The sequence below is a fragment of the Perca flavescens genome, chromosome 20 (genome assembly GCF_004354835.1).
Source record: "Perca flavescens isolate YP-PL-M2 chromosome 20, PFLA_1.0, whole genome shotgun sequence".
NCBI lineage: Eukaryota > Metazoa > Chordata > Actinopteri > Perciformes > Percidae > Perca > Perca flavescens.
The window spans coordinates 3,978,173-4,000,895 of record NC_041350.1 but is presented as its reverse complement, the minus strand read 5'-3'; the positions used below and the strand labels follow the sequence as shown (position 1 = coordinate 4,000,895).

General features: G+C 40.7%; 1 protein-coding gene across 1 annotated transcript in view; it reads left to right on the top strand.

Moving 5' to 3' along the window:
* Window positions 1–6,095: 6,095 nt before the first annotated feature.
* akap6 (A kinase (PRKA) anchor protein 6) overlaps window positions 6,096–22,723 on the top strand; it is a 283,712-nt gene continuing 267,084 nt past the window's right edge. Inside the window, exons 1-3 of the mRNA XM_028566296.1 lie at window positions 6,096–6,208; window positions 10,656–10,873; window positions 11,099–11,248. The gene's annotated coding sequence lies outside the window, so the exon portion shown is untranslated. The remainder of the gene's footprint in view (window positions 6,209–10,655; window positions 10,874–11,098; window positions 11,249–22,723) is intronic.

Below are 22,723 nucleotides of genomic sequence, written 5' to 3'. Positions count from 1 at the left end.
CCTTGAAACTTGCAGAACCTTGTCTCCCGAATGCTTGCTTGTAGTTTTTAGGTTATTTAAACAATTTCCAGACAACAAAATGTAGATAAGACTCCGAGCGTTCAGGGTTTTATCTCGGCTTTATATCTACACAAAAAAAGCAAGAATATCTGCCCTCTTAAGTTTATTCTGATGGTTTTTTTTATCGACGTGACTGGTAACGTTAGATCGCCAAATTAAAAGCCCTTCATTCATAATTAAACCCGCTTTCAATAGCTTTCTCTCGGCTCTCTGCCGCCTGGTTCGAGTTTTTCCTTAAACGCAAAGTCCATCATTTGGATGCTTCGAGGGCTCATTTTACCCAGAATGCATTGCCCTGCCAGTGGCTATTTGTGGGCTGTATGGTGGAGTAAGAAGACAAAGAGGGAGGGGGGGAAGTGTTAGAACAGAAACGGCAGAACCACTGAAAGTGTTTCCGATGAGCGTCAATGACGGGGGATAAATCCGGGGTGTCTCATTTTAGACGCGTGTCTCCAGTGTCCCCAAATCAGTCAGCTGTTTCCTGTACCCAGATAACGTCATTGAGGCACATTCCTCTGTTGAGATTCAAGCTTTTACTTTTTTTTTTTGGTCCGATTCAGACAATTGTTTGTTTTATTGAATTTTTCAAACCAGTTTTATTTCAGAAAACCCCAATTTATTTTTTATTTTTTTTTACTGTTTTTGAAGTAATTTATGGAGCATAAAAGGCAGATATTTGCTGGTTCCAGCTCACCAATTATAAAAAATTGCTGCTTTTTTTTATTATTTTAAAACAAATTTAAATGTAATATTTTAGAAAAATAATTATTATATAAACACAATGATGGAAGTCATTTTCATTGTAAAAGCCCTGCGTCCTACCTGACATTTTAGGGATTTAATTTTTTTAATCATAACAAGGTGAGAGGACACAAACTATAAAGGATAAAAAAAAAAGGAATGAAGCCAACGCAGATTAACACTTTGACATTTAGGCCTTTTTTTAATTTTTTGTGACAACTTAGATGAGAAAGGGGGAATGACATGCAGGAAAGTGCCGCCGGTCGGAATCCAACCGGCAGCCTTTGCGTCAAGGACTGAGCATCTATACATGGGTGGGCGCTCTACCACTCGCCACCCAGGCCCCCAGATTCTAATTTTTTTTTTATTAGATTTTTGAGGGAAAAGGTCGAACTGGAGAGAAATGAGAACGGAGCCAAACGTCTGTCTGAACATCGCCACAAAGTCAGATTTAGGGAAGGGTAACACTTTACTGGAAGGTATCTACATAAGAGTGACATGACACTGTCATGACACATGAACTCTAACCCTAACTCTAACTCTAACTCTAACCCTAACCTGTCATGACAAAAACCGAATGACCCTTACTAAAAGAAGCGTTCTGTCATAAACGTTTATGACACGTTCATGAGAGTGTCATGTCACTCTTATGTAGATACCTTCAAGTGAAGTGCAACCCTTTAAAGTCTAAAAGGCACTTTGAAGGGGACACGTCTGGTAATGGGACCCGCTGCAGACAAATGAGACCCAGTGTTCCTTTGATGGTGTGAGTGAGAGGGTAACGAGTGTGTTTGTGTTAAAGGAGATACATATTCAGAATGGAACGTAGCCAAAAGCCCATTTTAAGGTTTTTTTGGACTGAAGAGGACACTGAAAGGGAGCGAATGGCAACCGTGGAACAGAGCCAAGAGCATCCTGATCTACCGGGGGAATGGGAGGGGGGAGATGGGATGGGATGGGTGAGGAGGGGTGGGGGGGGTTTCAGCAGCTGCTAGATAATAAAAGATTAAGCTGTTCGTCTGTAGTTTATTTTTTTCTCATCCATCAAGTTATGTTTTGAAATCATTTTGTGGATAAGATCTCATCCTGTCTCTCCGGTGTACAAACCAACTGACTCTTAACGTCATCCGCTGTGTATTATAGTAAATAAAAATGATTTTCAGAAATGAAAAAAACTCTAAAACCAGTTTGTTTTTCTGTTTCCTTCTCCATAATGTTTCCAAATAAAGTTTCTTTTTCTTTTTTCAAAAACTGCTGTGAGTCTTCCTTTTCTTCCATTAACCCTGGTGTTTTCCTCACGTCAAATTTGGCCCGTTTTCAAAGTTTTTTTTGTTTTGCCTGAAAACAAAAATGGATCCATGGATGTACGTAGCATTTGAAATTTTTTTTTTTAAATGGTTTCAAAAGCTTTGACATATGTCTGTGATTTTAAAGGACAAAACCGGCGCAAAATGAACCTAGGGGTTAATAACACATGGGTACCGAGTGGACCGTTCTCTGGGATATGTTTTCATGCTAATCGAATGTGACCAGTTTTAGCGCTAACCGCTAATTAGCTTGTAACGCTAGTCGTCTGGGCAGAGGGTAAAGTAGAAATAAATCTCTATTTCTATAACACTAACAAGGCTCAAAATACCACCACACTTCCACGGTAGCATAATGAGGGTCCCTACATCTAAACACAAGCATTGAGAACTTTGGAAGTGTACAGACAGTTTATTAAAAAGATAGTTTATAAAGACCGTACCGTTCACGCATCCAAGCAGGCACCATCTTAGGAAAACAGTCACGACCAGTTTTCAATAAAAAAAAAAAAAAAAAAAGGTGTCTCTTTGTGGTAGTTTTGCGTCTCTTTTTCACATCATTTTGGACTGTTATTATCACCATATCTGTGTCTGAAACGTTGGAAAAGCTAGAGCAGGTAATACATACATAACACCCAAAAGCTTAAAGCCAAAACTGGAAGGTAAAGAAGTCCGACTACAATCATCAGATCTGACATTTTTTTTTTGAGTGACATTCATTGGGCCTACAGTAGGCTAGGTGCTGCCCAAAACAGCTCCGGGTGCAGCACCTAAACCTTTTAAACACTGCGGAACCTTTTTAATAAGGTCAGCCCTACATTACTAAAGTAATACTATTTACATTATTCATACATCATCGCGTTTGGATGTCAAACATTCATGTGGAAGGCACAGTGAATCCATTAGCTTAACTGTATCTGTGGAAGCATAGCAGTAATCTACGGGGGGAGGATGGAGGGGTTAACACAATTTTGGGTAAAAAAAATAAATAAATAACGTTCAAAAATATTAAACAATAATTTGGCGGCCCCCACCTGCTGTGACTCTGAAGACCCCCCCAGGGGTCCTCCCCCCCCCCTTGGAGATTACTGCATTGAAGCATTAAAGTATTAGAGCATTAAATATATTGTCACTTTTTTTTTTTTTTTTTTTTTTTTCTAACATTTTTCTGATTTTTTGGCACACTAACACTTAAAATGTATTTTAGATTTTGTACGTGTACATTTGTGTTGTGATATAGGAGACGTCTGCTGTGTATAGGTGATGGGAACGGTTTTGGTTTGACCACAGCTTGGCCCTGCAGATCAGCTGTTGAGAAGGTAAAGGGCCCCCCCTAGTGGTCATAATCTGAACCGCACCGCACACAGGCTACAGCATTTTCATTGGAGGACAAACTGAAGGTGTAGCTGTGTATTTGTACGGAGTTCACCCTCGCGTCGCCTTCCTGCTGACCGTGAACTTGTTGTCCTTTGGGGTCAAAATTAAAAATGAACTTTTCCCAACGTTTTTCTTTCTTTTTTCCAACGCTTTGTTTCATTTATGGACAACAAACCTAACTGAAATGAAATTATACCTCATTTTTTGGTTTAAAAAAGCAGAAAGTATGAATTATTTTGACTAATAGTGAAGATGAGAGGGTGTTGAGTGGATCACAGACTGGTTTATGTCAAAGTCAGGACACTGTTTTACAACCATTTTATTTTTTCAAATGCTGTAAAATTGAGGTAAAAAAATAAAAAAATTCAATGGAAGTAATGATTAATTTGATTTGTGAAGAATGATGTCTGGGTTCCATACAATGTTCATGCATGCATCCAGGTTATATGTGGGGCAATTTGGTTGAAAGAAACCCATATTTGTGATATAAAAAAGCGTTTAACGGTCCCATGGCATGAAAATGTCATCTCATGAGGTATTTTAACATTAATATGAGTTCCCCCAGCCTGCCTATGGTCCCCCAGTGGCTAGAAATGGTGATAGGTGTAAACAGAGCCCTGGGTATCCTGCTCTGTCTTTGAGAAAATGAAAGCTCAGATCTTCTCCTTTCCTTTCTCTGGTTTGCCCCCCCAGAGAATTTGGCGATGAGAGAGAGACATCATGGATTTCAAACGAGCAAAGTGGCAGTTGGTCAAGACCACACCCCCACCTCAATAGCTACAGACACAGAAATGGCACATACTAAGGAAAGCTCATTGTGGGACTGGCTCTAGTGGCTGTAATTCTGCACCAAGGCTGAATTTCGGGAAAGAGACTTCAGATACAGTATTAGGGGACCACTAAGGTCTATATAAAAGAGACTTCAGATACAGTATTAGGGGACCACTAAGGTCTATATAAAAGAGACTTCAGATACAGTATTAGGGGACCACTAAGGTCTATAGAAAAGAGACTTCAGATACAGTATTAGGGGACCACTAAGGTCTATATAAAAGAGACTTCAGATACAGTATTAGGGGACCACTAAGGTCTATATAAAAGAGACTTCAGATACAGTATTAGGGGACCACTAAGGTCTATATAAAAGAGACTTCAGATACAGTATTAGGGGACCACTAAGGTCTATATAAAAGAGACTTCAGATACAGTATTAGGGGACCACTAAGGTCAATATAAAAGAGACTTCAGATACAGTATTAGGGGACCACTAAGGTCTATATAAAAGAGACTTCAGATACAGTATTAGGGGACCACTAAGGTCTATATAAAAGAGACTTCAGATACAGTATTAGGGGACCACTAAGGTCTATATAAAAGAGTCTTCAGATACAGTATTAGGGGACCACTAAGGTCTATATAAAAGAGACTTCAGATACAGTATTAGGGGACCACTAAGGCCTATATAAAATAGACTTCAGATACAGTATTAGGGGACCACTAAGGTCTATATAAAAGAGACTTCAGATATTGTATTCAATGGAAAACTAAACAGAAAAACAATTAGAATCAGAATCCGGATTATTGCAAAAGTAGGTTTTTGCATACAAGGAATGTGCTTTGGTGTTTTGGTGCATATGGCCAATAAATGGCTCACAATAGTTCTTATACTTCCCCCTCTTGCCCTGCAGGTGTCACTGTAGAAGCATTTTAATCAGAATTTCAATGATGGAAGGAGAAAAAACTATTTTAGAATTGATACTCCATCCATCCATCCATCCATCCATCTTCGTCCGCTTATCCGGTGTCGGGTCGCGGGGGGAGCAGCTCCAGCAGGGTTTGATACTGAATTTGGTATTGGATTATTTCAATGTTTTAATATTTTGATCCCTCATTTGCCTCTAAAAAATTAGAAGAGGAGCAACTTTTTCTGCCTCTGAATGTTTATCATATCATTTATTTAGTAGGGTAGGTAACTATTTCCACTATACACTTTTTTTAAATATATTTTTTTAAATGGTATTTACACCCCGACATCTATAATTAACATAGGGGCTCGGAAAAAGAGCAAAAAAGATCCATCATCTGTAGTATCCAGTCTTACTTTTTTGAACCCACCAACTTTGTCTACACCTTTAACCTTAAAGATATCATCTATTTCTACCATAAATCAGGTAATGCTGATCTTGAGTATCTCATTCATTTCATTATGCCAAATTTTATATTCACAAGCGGAAATTTTGTTGGAAAGATTGTTGGATAACAAAAAAAGTATTAAAATTGTGGAAACTGTAGAGCTTGTTTTCCCTGAAACCTCTGACTAATTGTAAATTTATGTTTTCATGTACCTCTTTGGATATATATTATATATTCTTCTATGTAATGATTCTGTTATTTCTTCGTTTGTATTGCTTTGTATGTTTTTATTTTTTATTTTTATCTTCATAAGTGTGTATACTTGATGTTATGTCACGTGCTATTGTTTACCTGATTCTCTGCATTTTGTCAAAAAAAAGAAAAGAAAACGCCAACCAATCGCTGCCTCGCGGTCCTCTTGGAAAGAACCAATGAAATCTCTCCTTGCCCCGCTGCGCGTACTCTGCCCCACCCGTGTACGAGCTCAATGCGCGTCATCGCCGCCACAACTGGAGTTACTGCAGGTCTCTACAGGAGAAAGGAGGAGAAAGCGCAGCAAAAGTTGACACTGCCGCCATCTTTCTGTTGGACAGGTAGGTTTGTGTTTTGGGCCGCACTGCAAAAAAAAGGCAAATAGAAGACTGAAGTTTAAAAAAATAAAATAAAGCGTCCACGTGTTTGTGTGCCCCGAGGTCAGGTGTTAGACGGAGCCCCGAAGGCATGCTACTTTCACTTCTTGCTAGCTTTTCAACATTACCAGCCCTGCCTTTGTTACTTTCTAACACATGCCCATATAATAACATTAACCTCCAACAAATATCTCCACCAGCGTCATTCTGCTCTGTGACCAGACGTCCTGAAAAATTCGGGACAGTCCCGAAATCCCGAATCCTGCCCAAATTAGAGCAAAGTCTCGAGCAGACTCGACTAGTTCTAGTCTGATAGAACATTAAAACCGGTTCATGGTGATTGAGCATAGACAGTATATAAGTGATTGAGTCGTCCTGCAGCCAGCTCCCGTCGTCACTTCAGTTCATGGTTTTAATGGTTTTTTTAATACATTTTTTTAATTAATTTGTATGTTTACATGACAGACAGTTGAGTTTCTCAATAAAAATAAATCATTTTGTTGTCTTCACGCCAGACATGCGCACTTGTTGACCTTGCTTTGCCTGTTTACAAAGCAGAAAGTTTTTTACATTTTATAAATGTATGATCAATAAACCTCATTAACATACCGAATTTTGGAGTACAGTTATGAATCATTTTGACTATAGTTCAGAGGAATATATGTTTATGGATTATCAGAAACTGGTATATGTCAAAGTTTAGATACTAAGCTACTGTTTTGAAACTATTACTTTTTTTAATGGCAGATCACACCTGTGAAAGTAATGATTCATTTTACCTGCAGAGAGCGTTGTATAAAAACATCCATGTTATTTTTTGGCAATTTGGTTAAAAGAAATGCAAATTAATTTCTGAAATATAAATTTCAAAAACAGGAGGGTTAAGACGAGAAAAAAAAAATTTAAGTTCTTAAGTTGATCAATTTTGACAAAAACTTGTCAATGTCATTCCCTCTGTGGTTAGTATATTTGTCCATAACAAAAGGTAAGAAAATACCATTTTCTGAATGGTGTTTGGCTTGTTGTATTGTCCCAGGGAACACAGACCTGCTGGCCTGATAAAAACATGAGATTAAACTCTTATTATGCAAAAATGAGAAACTTAATTGAAAATCTTTAGATAACGAGGCCATTGGCAATTATCTTTTGATTAAAAAAAATTATCAAAATGAATACATTTAACTTTGTGTAAAGTTTGGGTTATAATGCTTTTCTGCCACATTATAAGGCAATTAAAGGGAAAATAAAGTGTATTGAAATCTATAAATAACATTGGGCCTCATTCACCAACCGTTCTTACGAAGAAATGTGTTCTTAAACCCTTCTTACGAACTTTTTACGAAGATTCTGGCATTCACTAATGTTTTCTTAACTTGGATTTGTTCTTAGCTAAGAACAAAATCTACGAACACTGAAAAGCACTCTTACGCACATTTGAGTGATGACAATTTGCTCCAAATGATTGGTTACTGCATTTTATTCAATTCTACAGTCATTTACAATGATAATATTGTACTGTAATGTATTTCTGATCATTTGTTGAAAAAAAAATCATATTATGCAAAAAAACACTAACAGTGCAATTTACATCAGCAATTAAAGGTGCAATATGTAATATTGTATGTAATACTGGCAGCTAGCGGTTAAAATAGTTACAGCACTACCAATTCAAAATACTGGAGAGTCGTCTCCCCCGCCCCCTCCTGCCCAGACTCGAAGTTCACGGAGGTTGCCAGGCTGAGACCGCAGCATTCACAACAACGTTGCTAGACGCTTTTCTCACATAGCCAGACATTACTCCACAGCACAGCGGAGTAGCTAACGTTAGATGCTAGTCTCACATAGCCAGACATTACTCCACAGCACAGCGGAGTAGCTAACGGTAGATGCTAGTCTCACATAGCCAGACATTATGCCACAGCACAGCGGAGTAGCTAACGGTAGATGCTAGTCTCACATAGCCAGACATTACTCCACAGCACAGCGGAGTAACTAACGGTAGATGCTAGTCTCACATAGCCAGACATTACTCCACAGCACAGCAGAGTAGCTAACGTTAGATGCTAGTCTCACATAGCCAGACATTACTCCCCAGCACAGCGGAGTAACTAACGGTAGATGCTAGTCTCACATAGCCAGACATTACTCCACAGCACAGCAGAGTAGCTAACGTTAGATGCTGGCTATATTGACAGTCATAAAAGCCCGTGCTCACGCGGAGCTCTGTAACCAACTGACAGACACACTTTCTCGGCTTAAAATTACAGTATGAACCGCTAAAAACACAACAACCTCACTGTCCTCTCCACACGCCAGTCAGGCACACTTCCTCGGCTTAGAATTACAATACGAAACGCTAAAAATACCACTACCTTGCACAATCGCTAAACACACTGCAAACTCACAGTCCTCTCTTTCCGATTTACAGCCCCCCTCTCATGGTTTAAAATAACTCACCGTTGTCGGCCGCTGAAGAGGCTACACGCTGTAAACAGCCATGGGTTGCTTGCCTGGTCCTCCCGGTAACGTTAACAGTTAGCAGGGTTAGCATGGCGGCGTTAGCCAAGACCAGTCGGGATCACTTCACTGGCTATGTTTCAATTGTTTTTGCGAGTAACCAACTCGGGTACTGTAGCTATATAATTCAATGTGAGTACACAAATGACAAAAAATGCCCATCCCTAGTAGCTGTGATAAATTAGCATGAAGCTAATGCTTACCTGTTCAGGAGAAAATAAGCCAACTCTGCGTCCTTTTGGGCTCTAAGCTGTCTCCATCTTTCAAATACATCTCCAATATTTACCAGGGGGTTGTTACGTCTCTGGTCACGCAACTGTTAGAAACATGCTGTTTTCTTTTTTTTATGTCATGTAGAATCTATCTCCGTTGATCCTCTTCGTTTGTTTGCTGCTTTCATGGCTGTACTACCGTTACAGCTGTAGCGTGCTGGGTTTACGTTTTTACAGGTATATCTGGCAACCCGGCCTGCCTGTCAAACTGGTCCGTTGATAACAACATACAGATCAAAACATAAACATAAATTCCGTCACGGAATGTAAATTTCAAAAAGAAAAATACTGACATTAGCATTGTTGTCAGAAAAGATAGTATTTCAGTTTAACATGTTTCCTTAATATCTGATGAGGCATTGGTGTCATTTTTGGATTTATTACAGTACAAATATTACATATTGGACCTTTAAACTGATTAAATCCTGCGTTATTTGGTGATTGATCGCTATTTATAGGGCTGAAATGCAGTGGTAGAATGTAACAAAGTACAAATTCTTCATAACTGTACTTAAGTAAATTTTTCATGTATCTGTACTTTACTTAATTAGACTCAATAGTGCATAGCCTACTTTTGACTTTTACTTTGTTACATTTTGCAGCAATTATCTATACTTTCTACTCCACTACATTTCTACAATGTTCCGTTACATTTTCTGATCAGTTTCCCCGTTGCCAAAACGTCTTCTTGACCATCACACGTTTGTCTCACCAGTGAAGTTTGGTTGCCGTAGATACTGTATATATGGGTTGCCGTAGATACTGTATATATGGGGCACCGCTGATCCAAGCCGGCTCTGGTGCTGCAGAGCCCGGGCGCAGCGCCGCTGACCCTTGGTAATACAGCCTCCGGTAAAAGTGAAAATGAAAACGTTTGTTTTTATTATTCCCGTTTTTAAATCATAGTTGCTATATCTATTTCTCACCACAGCGTTGTTTACTCCTCCGCCAGGCTGTGTAAGACGCGTTCATATCTTATTATTTGGCTGGACCTCTTCACATCTCCCTATTTGCGCTGCTTCACACACTTTATTTGCTTACTTGCATGGTTAAAGAAAAGAAAATACATCCATGAATAAAACCAACCGCATTCTGATTCTAACACATTTCCGTTTCATGGTTAGGATAGGAACTTCTTTTAAAAGCCAGGCCTTGTTTGTGGTAGTGGACACCTTCTACTTTTACTAAAGTAAATATGTCTCTGGATATTTGTACTTTTATTTAAGTACTGAGATTCAGTACTTCCTCCACCGCGGCTCCGACAATCTCCGAAAACCTGTCTCCCAGGAGGTGCACAGGAAGTGTCATGTCCTTATATGGGAATTTGCGGGGCGTTTTCTTATGCTAATTAGGAACAACTGGCACGCGCTTTCAGTTACGAAGACGTGGGATTCATCAATCTAAGAACACAGGTGCAAACAAATCTGCTGTTTAAGAACACGTCATAAATCCGACGTAGACTTTTCTTAGGAACCTTCTTAAGAACATATTTAAGAGAAAACTTAGGAAGATATTGGTGAATGAGGCCCATTGTCCTCAGGTTCTCTTCTTCTTCTTCTTCTTCTTCTTCTTCTTCTTCTTCTTCTTCTTCTTCTTCTTCTTCTTCTTTTCTGTTCTTCCAGGAGTCACCAGCTGGGGGTGTTGATGGCTTCCAGTCCTCCCTGTGCAGCGCTTTCTCCTCCGGCACAGAAAAAGAGAGAGCAGCTGCTTCTCACATCCTTTGCTCTGTCATCCCCCGTCCTCCCCCTCCTCCTCCTCCCTCAGGAAGGGGAGCACCACACCCTGTCAGCCAATCAAAACTCGGCTCCACCGACCCCATCACATCATCTCAGTTTCCAAGGTAACAGGGCACCCCTCCTCTCTCTCTCTCTCTCTCTCTCTCTCTCTCTCTCTCTCTCTCTCTCTCTCTCTCTCTCTCTCTCTCCCTCCCTCCGTTTCCATACTGAAAGGTGCCGCATCATCATCCCTCCCATCCGGCCATCCCATCGTCCCATACTGAGCTAGTGGCTACTTTAGCGTTAGCTTCCTCTCTGTTAGCACCATCTCTCTCTCTCTTTCTCTGCAGTGGGATTGCCACAGCATCAAAGGCACCTCCCTCACTCTCTTTCCCTCTCTCTCTCTCTCTCTCTCTCTCTCTGCATCCTCCAACATCTGACACTCAGGAAGAGGAGAAGGGAACGACATGGACTAAAGGAGAAACAGGAGAAGAGATGTGGTACGTACTGCTGAAGCTGCTCTGTGTCACCTCCCTTCTGTTTTGTATCTATGAAAGACGAGAGTCTTATGCCTAATCCTGCATGGAATGCTGCTTTAATGAGCTGTCGGATGCTAACGCTAACCAGAATGATGCAAGGAAAGAGAGAATGAGATCCAGAGAGAGGCAGCAGCAGAGGGAGGTGACTCCCAGTGCCTCTCCCTCCCTCTCTCTCTCTCTCTCTCCCCCTCTCTCTCTCCCTCTCTCTCTGAGCTTTTGTTATGGAGGCCTGCTCTGCAGAAGAACTCGCTCTGCCTGCTGCATACAGAAAGAGGCCAACACCTCTTTCTCCTCTCTGTTCCCAGTCTGCTGCCCTGCTGCATACTGGGCTGTCTTACTGGCTCACTGGGCTGGTTGAAGTCTCTTTCACTGGGTTAAAAACCTCATGCATGGGAGGGGGAATCCTACTTTCTAACGTGGCGTTTACTATAGCGCGAATTTCTGATCTGATATTTGTTTTTTCTTCAAGTTTAAGTTTTGGATAAACACTTGTGTGCAGTTATTATGGTTTGTATGATGTGTCGTTGGACCACGTCTTGAAAGTGGGGCGAAGCTCGGCTGTTACAGGGAGGGACGAGATGCAATTATTGGGGATAACGGTGCACGCTTTCTTAATCGTCAGTTTATGATGTTTCACCTGTTTGCACAGACACAAAATGACAGAAGTAGTCGTGTGAACAAAGGGACCTCGAGAGAGAAGTTCAGACAGGCCTACTTTCTTACCTCAACACACATTTATCACAGCAGACTTTTTTGCAATGTCATAGCGAGAAAGGCACAGGTTTAATTCAGGTGAGCTGGTTCCAGCATCCCGGTGTTGTTCTTTCTGGCTTACTGGGACATTTAATGACACGCAGTGAATCATCGTTAATGAAATGTCACCTGTGGATTTCCTGCTATGATGTGTAAAATGTCTGCCGTTAAAAAGGTGTATTGTCCAGGTGCGCGGAGGTCCGTTGTCTGCGTAAAACAAAGGTGGCGCGTGGGAAGAGGTGACGCTCCTAGATGACGCGATGACAGCTTCAGCTTTAAGCCAAGTGAATTGTACTCGTTCCCGATGGTTGCTGATTTCTGGGAACACGGTGACATCACTAAAAATAAATATTATGGGGAAACCAACCAGCAGTTTATCCAGATTAAACCACTTTAAAACTGAATGTGAGCGCCCCTGACATGCTGGTAATAACAGGGTTTCCTCACGTGGTTCATGTAGGGACGTGGCCCTTGTGTGTTTTCCCAAAAATCCCCACCTGTTCATCTAGACTTTTCCCAACTTGTTAAGACTCAGGTTTTAAGTGTTTAGTGGATTAATTACCATATATGATGTGATGATAAGATCTTTCTGAGCTAACATCCTTGTCCATTTAGTTACCTATGTAGTCACTGGATGACGGCGTGAACAGTTGCCTCGCTCATTAAATATCTGCTCTCATTTCCTTACGTTTACCGCACCATACCGTTCGACTTCGTTCTCAACTAAATAAGTTGATCTGTCATCCCTAGAAGTCTCTTGTAAAGGTTTAAACGCTTTGTGTGTTGTGCAGGTTCAGTGTTTACAAGTAGTGTTTCTGAACATGGTAGTTTTTCAAACACCACATTCTTGAGGAAACCGTGAGGAGTTCAGTCTTATATGATATTCTTGATATCTGGTTTCCTACATGGTACAATTGTTCCATTTTTAAACTAAGAGGGTTGCTCCTGTTTGTTTTTCCTCACTCCTTTTTTCCTCCAGGAAATAACTTAAGAGAAAGCAAGGAAAAGAAACAAAGTGGGAAAGGAAGTAAATGACATTGCCCTGGTTGTAGATCCCCTAATTGCCTTTTCGTTCAGCTACTTTCTGTTTACTTTTGGTCGGACTCGGGGACCAGAGCCCTGATGTACATTGTTTTGCACGAGTCCTCGTTTACCCAAATATTTACAACGCAAGAAGCGAGTGACCCCATAGAGCCACGCAAGATACATGGAATACAAGGAATAAAAGGATGTAGGGAAGGAAAATGAGGATGTAGAGATGGATATGTGGAAGGAAAGAAGGACCTAACGAAGGAAAGATGTAGAGAGGGAAAGCGAGATTTCGGGAGAGGGAGGGAAAGAAGGATGTAGGGAGAAAGTAGGAAAGAAAGATGAAAAGAAGGACCTAGGAAAGGAGAGAATGTAGGGATGTAAAGAGATTTCGGGAGAGAGAGGGAGGGAAAGAAGGAGGAAGGAAGGAAGGGAGAAGACAAGGGTTTTCAAGGCAAATATGTTGACACTATTTTCATGTTGTGATGAAGAGCAGGAAGTTGCCGTTCCACTACGAGTGGTCAGTGCCACCCAGCTCACTGTCTGCATCTTCCACTCCACAGGATGTGATGTAACAGGATGTGATGTAACCATCTCTGGGGCTGTTAAACTGGGCCGAGTGGCTGCGGAGAAGCACAGAAGCGTAGATGTCAGTGGAAAGGCTGTGAAGGTTAAAGTGGGTGTAGGCGTCTCCTGTTACAGATGGTTGCTGGGATTAAATCCACCCTGAGACAAAGAAGGGAAACGACTGGTAACCTGGCTAGACTTTATTCTGGTTTAGTGGACATGATGATGCCGATAGACAATTAAAATCCCACTTCCTTGTCGAGCAAGCCTCCACTTCATCATGTATTTCCCCATGGGTTTCTTTCATCAGTCATTTTAAAAAGATCAAATCAAGTTACGGTATATAGCTACTGGACTGTAAACAATGTATTATTTTAGTAAAGATACTATTTTGTGGCATTTCACATGTAGTCATCCACATTTTTGTCTTGCATTACATGTTACTTACATGTTTGAGCTGATTTTAAATATGATTTGGATGGTTTGTTTGGACAGTGTTTGTTCCAACTTGTTCCTGTCCGGTTGTTGGGAGATTAAGTCTTGCACTGTGTGTTGTGGAAGCATTTTGATTTTGTTCGTTCACATTACGGTTATTTTTAACATGTTTTGATATTCACGAGTGGAATCGGGATCGTGGACGTTGTTGTGTGTGAGCAGGAGGAATAATTAGAAAAACAAAACGCAGCGACGAGATATTTCATAATTTGCTCCATGTATTTTACCTGAATTTGTTGTTCAATATGTGCTCCTTTCTAGCTGCTGAGATTAAAAATCTGTGTATGTTGGTGGTAAAATGTTTCAGTAAGTGGGTTTGTCAGTAACTTTCCCATTAACTTGTTGACTAAAGTGTCTTCCTAGATTAAATTAGTAAGTCTCAGGTTTTTGTAGGTCATTGCTTTGATACTGCAGCAACAGCGGGGCATCATTGTGGCATCAGAGACCTCTTTGACGGAGGTCTCCTGCGTGTCTGATGTTTGTCGACACACGGCTCTGGTCAGGACAGGATGATTGGCATTAATGCAGGAGATCCACTCGACAATCACAAGCATAACTTGGTTAGAAGCAGGTTTTGAAAGCTCAGCTCTTCGCCTCCAGACCTCAAGCTAGTATCCCCTAAGATGTTACTTCTACTGCAGACACCTGGAAGAAGCAGCTCACGTGCAGTCTTAGTAGAGCTGAAAAGATTATTAGGGGTGGAACGTTACACAGAAGTCACGGCTCGGTTCAGACATCACGGCACGGTACCAGTTCGGTACAATGGAGGGAAAAGCAAAACAAAAATGCAGAAGGCCATTTTTAAAATTTTTTTATTGTGCATGTCTCACCTAGTGTCATCCAGTCTCTCCCCTGAGCTAGCTGCAACAGCCTGACGTGTGTAAAGTAAGATGTAAACAATAAATACCCCACATCATCTCCAGACTCCATCTGGAACTTGTAAACACAATGAGACAATCTCACAAACAGCATCTCTGTTCTCTGCAAAGACGAACTAAATCACCTGATTAATGCAACGTTATCACGATGTCTCCCGGCCATTTTTCACAGCAGAAAGCTGCTCCCTGCCTGGCTAAAGCTAATATAGTTAGCCTGAAGAAACAAGGCGTCAGTCCCAACTAACGTTAAGGTTCGGAGCCGCGACGCTGGAAACGTAACCCTAATCTACAACAGCAGTCTTATCCACCACTCTCTCGCCTGTACTACTGGAACTGACCTCTTAACTCTTGTGGGTCACCACTACTCGCCATACTCGTCCTTAGAGCTGCTATCTTTGACTCACTAAAACAGCATACATAGGCAGAGCTCGGCTACATAGGCGGTGTGCCAGAGCTTCAGAGCTAAGGCAAGGCTACAGATTAGGTGTCCCTAAAGAACCCGCGTATCAAACATTAGTTCCGCATTACATTAATTAATTTGCAAGTTTTATTAATTTTTATACCATGTATTTTCCGTGTAAATTTATGCACCGAACCGTGACGCCCGTACAGTTTCGGTTAAATACTAGACTAATCAATTAGTTGCCAACTTTTTTGACAATCTGTTTTTAGTCATTTTTATTAAAAGAAAAGGTAAAACTTCTCTGATTCCAGCTTGTTAAATGTGAATATGTTTTCGTTTCTTCTCTCCCCTGTGACAGGAAACTGAATATCTTTGAGTTGTTGAGAAAACAAGACATTTGAAAACGATATCTTGGGCTTTGGAAAACAGTGTTCTGACATTTTATAGCCCAAACAACTAATTAATTAATCGAGAAAACAATCAACATATTATCATCAGTGAAAATAATAGTTAATTGCAGCCCTAATTCTTAGTTCTGTGTTTTTCTGTACTATTTTAATATCAGCTATTTATTTCTATAAAAAAGTCTGCTTTCTTTCTTTAAGATAAGCTATTAAAGCTATATTTAAGCTATAAAGCAGGGGTCACCAAACGTTTTTCTCTGGGGGCCACATTATCGTTCCTGACTGTGATGGGGGGGGGCTGGGGCCAGGTCAGCTATATAACAGAATTGTATGACCCAGACCAAAATGACCACTATTGTGTAGCAGATATTACTAGCCTGGCACAGCCATCCCCACTACTATATCCACACTACCATATCAACACTTGATTCCTGGCATATATTTGTTTATCTTTACTAGTGGTTTGCAAAAGTAGTAATCAAGTCTTAAAACTTTGTTTAAATTTGAAATACCACAGATATTTCATCTATTTATTTTCTAATAAAAATAACATCAAAGCTGTCAAGGTAAGAAACATCTGCCTAGTTGATATCAATTTTTAAAAGAAAAAAGAAAAAAAAATACCAGATGCAGACATGTTATTATTTTCCAAAAAGCAATTTAAAAAAAAAATTGGCCATGAAGACTTTTGGGGTAGTGGGGGGCAGAAGGGCGGGGGGCCGGTCAAAGGGGCGGGGCGGGCCTGAGTCGGCCCGCGGGCCTTAGTTTGGTGACCCATGCTATAAAGAATGCTGTTTCCTTGCTAACTTACCTTGTGCCTCCCCTCCAGCGGTTAGCCCACTGTCCTTATCTGTAACCTCCAGCGTTTTTAATCCCTGGTGTCCTTCGTGCTGTTTCACATTTTAGAGATGGCTAATGAGTGAGACTCATGCTGGATCTCCCGGTACAGACGGAGAGACTCCCTCAGGATCATCTGTAATTAGCCAGGAGCTACTTGTTTACTGAAGGTCAAGTTCATTTGTAAAGCTCTCAGTAAACACATCTGGAAGTCTTTGAGAAGAAAAATGCTAACTAGAATTTTCTGCAAGACGATCTGTGTTTTTTTTCTGTTGGATTTTGCAAAGCAGCTGTTTATATTATTGTAGCCAGTAAGTAGCTCATAGATTAGACCAACCATTCGCTTAAAGCTTCAGTGAGTAACTTTTGATATTAACGAAAGTCCGTTACATTCAAGCCAATGAGTTGTAAGCTAATTAAGACTATCAGCTCCATACAACTCTCTCTGGACTTCTCAGTATGACTATGTTCAGTAGATTGTGGTGTCCGTTGACTTTCCCGCACAGAAACTCGAGTGAAGATAATGACCTCTTCTGAAGAGTCCATCATGTTTTTTTTAATCCTCCGTGTCCTCCTTGGCTACTAGCAACTGCTGGAGGGGTGGGTGGTGCACGATCACGGAAAGCTTGTTCGATGTGGACGTGCCAACCGTGTTGTTGTTAGCTGTACTAATAAAACCGTTGAAACAACGCAGCCACGCTGCTGTGAAAGCTCCCCGAACGTCATTTATCAGAGTCTGGTTGTTACCCCTCTCCGCAGCAGTCTCCTCCACTCCATGTCTTTATAACGGAGCTAACCGCTAATCGTTGCTAACCGAGCCTTCAGTTCTGCGTGCCTGTATTCATTAAATGCATGTATGGACTGGAGCCCGAATAAAACCCTTACAAGTTTTAAACTACAACTCAGAGTTGTTTGAATGACAGAAATCTGCTCAAGGTACGGCGTACCGTTAGCGTGCTAAGTTGATGCTTTCTCTGCGGAGTGCAGACTGATTTGCTCTCGTGAGTCACGTGACCAAATCGCAGCCTTTGCGATTAGGAAATCGCGTTTTAACATATCGCGATATTATCGCAAATGCAATTAATCGTTCAGCCCTATTTGTCGGTGTGTTTGAGGTGGTGTGAGAGTCCCGTACAGGAAACGGGAAACCTCACTGCCTCTATCTCTGCAACAAGAAAGTTTTAAAACACCAAATACAAGCACTGAACTGCCGGGAGTTTGGGGAACAGTTTCCTCAGTCCCTCCGTCTCTTTTCTTTCTCTCTTTCTCCGGGAAATGAAGCTTCTTTTAAGTGCGGTCGGAAACATCGAGATCAACAGATGATCTGACAGAAAACGGAAACTGTGAAATATAAAGTCTACTTGTGCTACATTGAGGGGTTAAAGAACACAACAGGACGTCACACAAGTGGCCGTTTAAGTGACCCCCCACCACCACTTCATGTGCATAGTAGCCACTTTCTGACAAATCTCATATTTTGTGTTGTGCATGCAGTGATTTAGAATTATCATCATTCCTCATTGTTTATTCTCATGATGGTGGTGAAGGAATCAAAGCTTTCTCACCTCACTGTGACAGAAGTATAGAGTTAGCAGGTGTGTTTACAGCCCCTAAAACCTGTCTGATGTCATTCATTAACAGCTGCCACGCTGAAGTGCATGCTGGTCCAGTCTGTAGCCTCAGTGTCTCCTTGCAGAGCCGACGCCCAGCAGGGAGAGAGGCTGATGATCTGCCGTGGTATCAGGATGATACAGCAGGAGGTTACAGTACAGCACAGTCATCATACCTTCCTGTTTCAATATCTGTTAGCCAGACTTGGGGCAAAATATGTGTCAAACCATTCTGAATTAAGTATTAAAATCTAAAAATCCTATCCTACAGACTAAAGAAAAAATCTTTGTTTGGTACAGATCCTCGCAAAATATCACACATAAATAATTTTAACTTTGGAATTTTTAATATTTTTTAATAAAAAAGGATTGATACAAAAATTATCATTCACTCCAATATCATGAATCATATTGCGATTGGATATTTTCTTCATATCGTGCAGCCTTATGCAGAATTTAGTGAGAGCCTAAAATCTGATTCTCAGAGATTTACTCATAGAGCTGGGTTAAAATAATTGATTCTTGGGAGGCCCCTAGCTCACCCAGTAAGAGAGTGCGCCCCACGTAGGCAGAGTCCTTTCAGAAGCCCAGGGTTCGAATCCGACCTGTGGCCCTTTGCTTCGTGTCATCCTGTATCTCCCCCCCCCTTACTGTCCTTCCACTGTCACTATCAAATAAAGGGAATAGCCCCCCAAAAATAAAATAAACATACTAAAATAATAATTGATTCTAAAATTGATCTTTGAGTTATCTGATGTCAATTAATAAAATCCCCAAGTCAATCTTTTTCTTATATGCCTTTTCACCTTAGATGTGGAGAATTGTCCTTTTTTTGTTGTTTTTGTTGCTTCTTGCTTGTACAATTTATAGCAGAAGTTCTCTGAGAAGCTCTTTCATATCCAAGCTAAATTGGTATTGTAACTGAAAATTCCCTAACCTTGTTGATATAGTTTGCAATCTAATCTGGCATGGTAAATCATAATCAATATTGGGAATCATTGTCAAGACCCATCCCTATTTACTGATTTAAAGACCTGGAATAAATTGCTCTAAAAGTAGTGAAAGTGGGAACATTCATTTGTTGCATTGATTCCTTGATTATAAAATACTCTGTACATTAATCTGTATAAAAAAAATGAATCTAATTCCCCTGGCAGCATTAATCTATATAAAATGCTTTTAATTGCAATAATTGAATTTCAATGTACTGTACTTCCTTCCTCTGCCAGGATGGAAACATTGGTCTGTCAATACTATGCTACAGTACAACCGCTGAGACAGTATTAGTTTTATATTTAATAATAACTTTAAGTCGCTTATTTGCTGTATTCATTGTAGGAGATAATTCATCTGTAGATACGTTTTTCACTTTTTTTCCACTTTAGAAAATGCTGTTTAGTGAAAAGTCAAAACATCTTTACATCTCTTATTTGAGAATCATATTTGTACTTTTTATTATTTAAGGGTAGCATTGTGTCACATGAATATACCGTTTTGAAAAATGTTTAATCAAATCAGCAGCTTGAAGCATCCAGACAGCTCAAAATCACTTTTAAAATATTGACTTAACTGTAAATGAAACCTGGTGACATGAAGCCTGCTAACAAAAAAAATACAGTTTACCAAACTCTCAGCAGCACGTTTTAATTTTAGTTTTTTCCAACTGTTTGAATTAGGTTCAACTGGTATGAGCTGCACATGGAGACACATATGTAATACATGATGTTAAATGTTCACATCATTCAAACCCAGTGTGACATGTTAATGAAGCCTTCTGAGGGCCCCTCCATCCTTCTCCATCACACAATAGTGCTGGGAACTCCATCAGCTGTGTGTGTGGGTCTGTTTGTGTGTGGGGTCACCCACCACCCCCCCCCCATGTTTAATTTGAACAAGTGTGTGTTAGAATGGGTTGCACATGTCAGGGTTATCCAGCTCCTCTCTGGAGAATAGGCTGCTAGAACCCCAAACACACACATACGCGTGAACATGGGGGATGGTATGTGCCGTTGCATTCATCACATTTTCTCTCAAATCTGCAGTTTTAGGCTCAACTTGCTTCTAACTTAAATACTATTTCATATTTAAATATACTGTAAGTCTCGCAGTTAACCCGTTTTGTCGTTGGCTTAGCCTGTTCTTCAGATCTTATTTAGTTGTTTTAGGTCTACCTGCTACACTTGGTGTCTGTCCATTGTAGGTGTGAATGTAGATGTTCTGGTTTTGAGAGAGAGAGAGAGAGAGAGAGAGAGAGAGAGAGAGAGAGAGAGAGAGAGAGAGAGAGAGAGAGAGAGAGAGAGAGAGAGAGAGAGAGAGAGAGAGACCGCCCACCCGCCCCCCGATTGTGAACCACTTGATATTATGGGAGATTGTTTTGCTTCCACATGCAATATTTCGACTCTACTGTGTGTGTGTGTGTTGTGTGTGTTTCGTACGCACATGATGAGGTGCAGGGTTATTAGTGTATTTCAGGAGAGAGAGAAAGAGAGACCACCCCCTGATTGTGAACCACTTGTGTAGATATTATGGGAGATTGTTTTGCTTCCACATGCAATATTTCGACACTACTGTGTGTGTGTGTGTGTGTGTGTGTGTGTGTGTGTGTGTGTGTGTGTGTGTGTGTGTGTGTGTGTGTGTGTGTTTCGTACGCACATGATGACGTGCAGAGTTATTATCCAGCTCCTCTTCGAGAATAGGCCACTAGTACCCCAAAGTGCACACTTATATATGGGGGATGTTTTGTGCTGTTTTGTGTTCATCTCACATCATCTCTGAAAGCAGGCTCAACTTACTGCCGACTTAAATACTATTCCATATTTAAATATAACAATGTATTGTCCGTGTTTGTTTTTAGTACAGGAACATGTTGCAGTTTGCATTCTTTTGCTGGATTTGCAGCGTTGTCCTCCAGAGCTCCAGTAGTATCTGACCAGTGGTTTAGTGTGTTTAGCTTATTACTTCATGGCCTTTATCCGGCTTGTTGTTAGCTTAGCTTGACTTTAGCCCATTTTATAATTGGCTTAAAGTGTTGTGATGTTATTTAGTGTGTTTTAGGCTTAACTGGGAATATTGGTGTGTAAGTGTAAATGGTTGTGTTGATGCAGGTGGTTTTGTATCTAGGTGGAATATTTTGAAAAACTTTTTGCTACCATTACTGTGGCAGCCAGGAAAGTGAGTTGTTCTTATTTATTTTTCTAATTTTGCTCCTCTCCTTACAAATGCATCTTTTTCTGCTCACTCTCCTTCATCCCGACTCCATCTTTGTTCTCCCTCTCCTCTTTATTTTATCCTCTTTTCTTCTCCCTTCATAATCTCTCTCCTTTACTTGACTGTCCTTTGTCCTTTCCGCTTGTATCATCCTCTCTTCTCACCTTACATTTTCCATTTCTCCTCCAATCTTTTTACGTCGTCTCCTTACTTGTCACCCATATTTCTTCCTCTCCTCTCTTCCCTCTTTACCTTCCCCTCTCCGATTTCTACTCTTATCCTCTGCCTTTTCTCTGCCTGCAGCCTCCATTGTTTCAGCTCACCACTTCTCCATCCTCCTCACTCGGTATCGATAACATCTGCTCAGACCTCGGGGTGTGGCAGTGAAGGCTCAGTCCTGGCTTTCGGTTTCTGTCTGTCGCTTAGTACAAAACAGAACCACCACATCAGACAGGCAATTTAGTCAACAACACAGAAATTAAGTGCGGGGGTTGATTGAATAAACATGTTTTTAATTAATTAGTTGAATTACAATTTATAAACAATTGTATTTAAAGATCACAGCAACAAGGCAGTTTGGCTTTCCAGTAAGGAAATACTCACTCTTATCGTGTCTGCTGTTGAACTCCAATGAAAATAGTAGCACTGCTTTCTTTGGGTTATTTAAAGACATTCTGGTAAATAAAGGAAACCTTGCTACGTGAAAATCTGCACTAAAGTCACAGGAATATCTGTATCTCTATCTCTCATTTAGAAATAAAAAGTCTCTGAGTCCTTCACGTCATTTTATGCTTTGGAAATCGACATTTTTCATTTAATAGGCCAAACAAGTAATTGAACAATTAAAGGAAAACTTCACTGATTAGCATTAAGCTTTGTATCAGTAGAAACCTGGTAGTATTTTTGAATGACCATGCTTCCCTCCCTCATGTCCCCCTGAGAGGGGAGATCTCTGTATTGTGGGTCTGGAACCTCAGATGACGCAAAATGACGATTTTTGCGTCATCTGAGGTTTTTTTGCCCACAGGCAAAAGACTACAGCCTGTATTAGAAGCCACTTCCGCATAGCCCAAAGGGGGTTGGACTGTCGGCTTTTTCCGGAGATTGCCGAGGAAACACGAGTGTCAGCCATCTTGAATCCTCGCTTAGCTTCTCAGCAGGAGCAGAAACTGTTCATCCCGATGGAAATTTTAGAACAACAATTATGTGCATTCAAACTACCACACACGTGTACCACTGGGATACATTGGAAC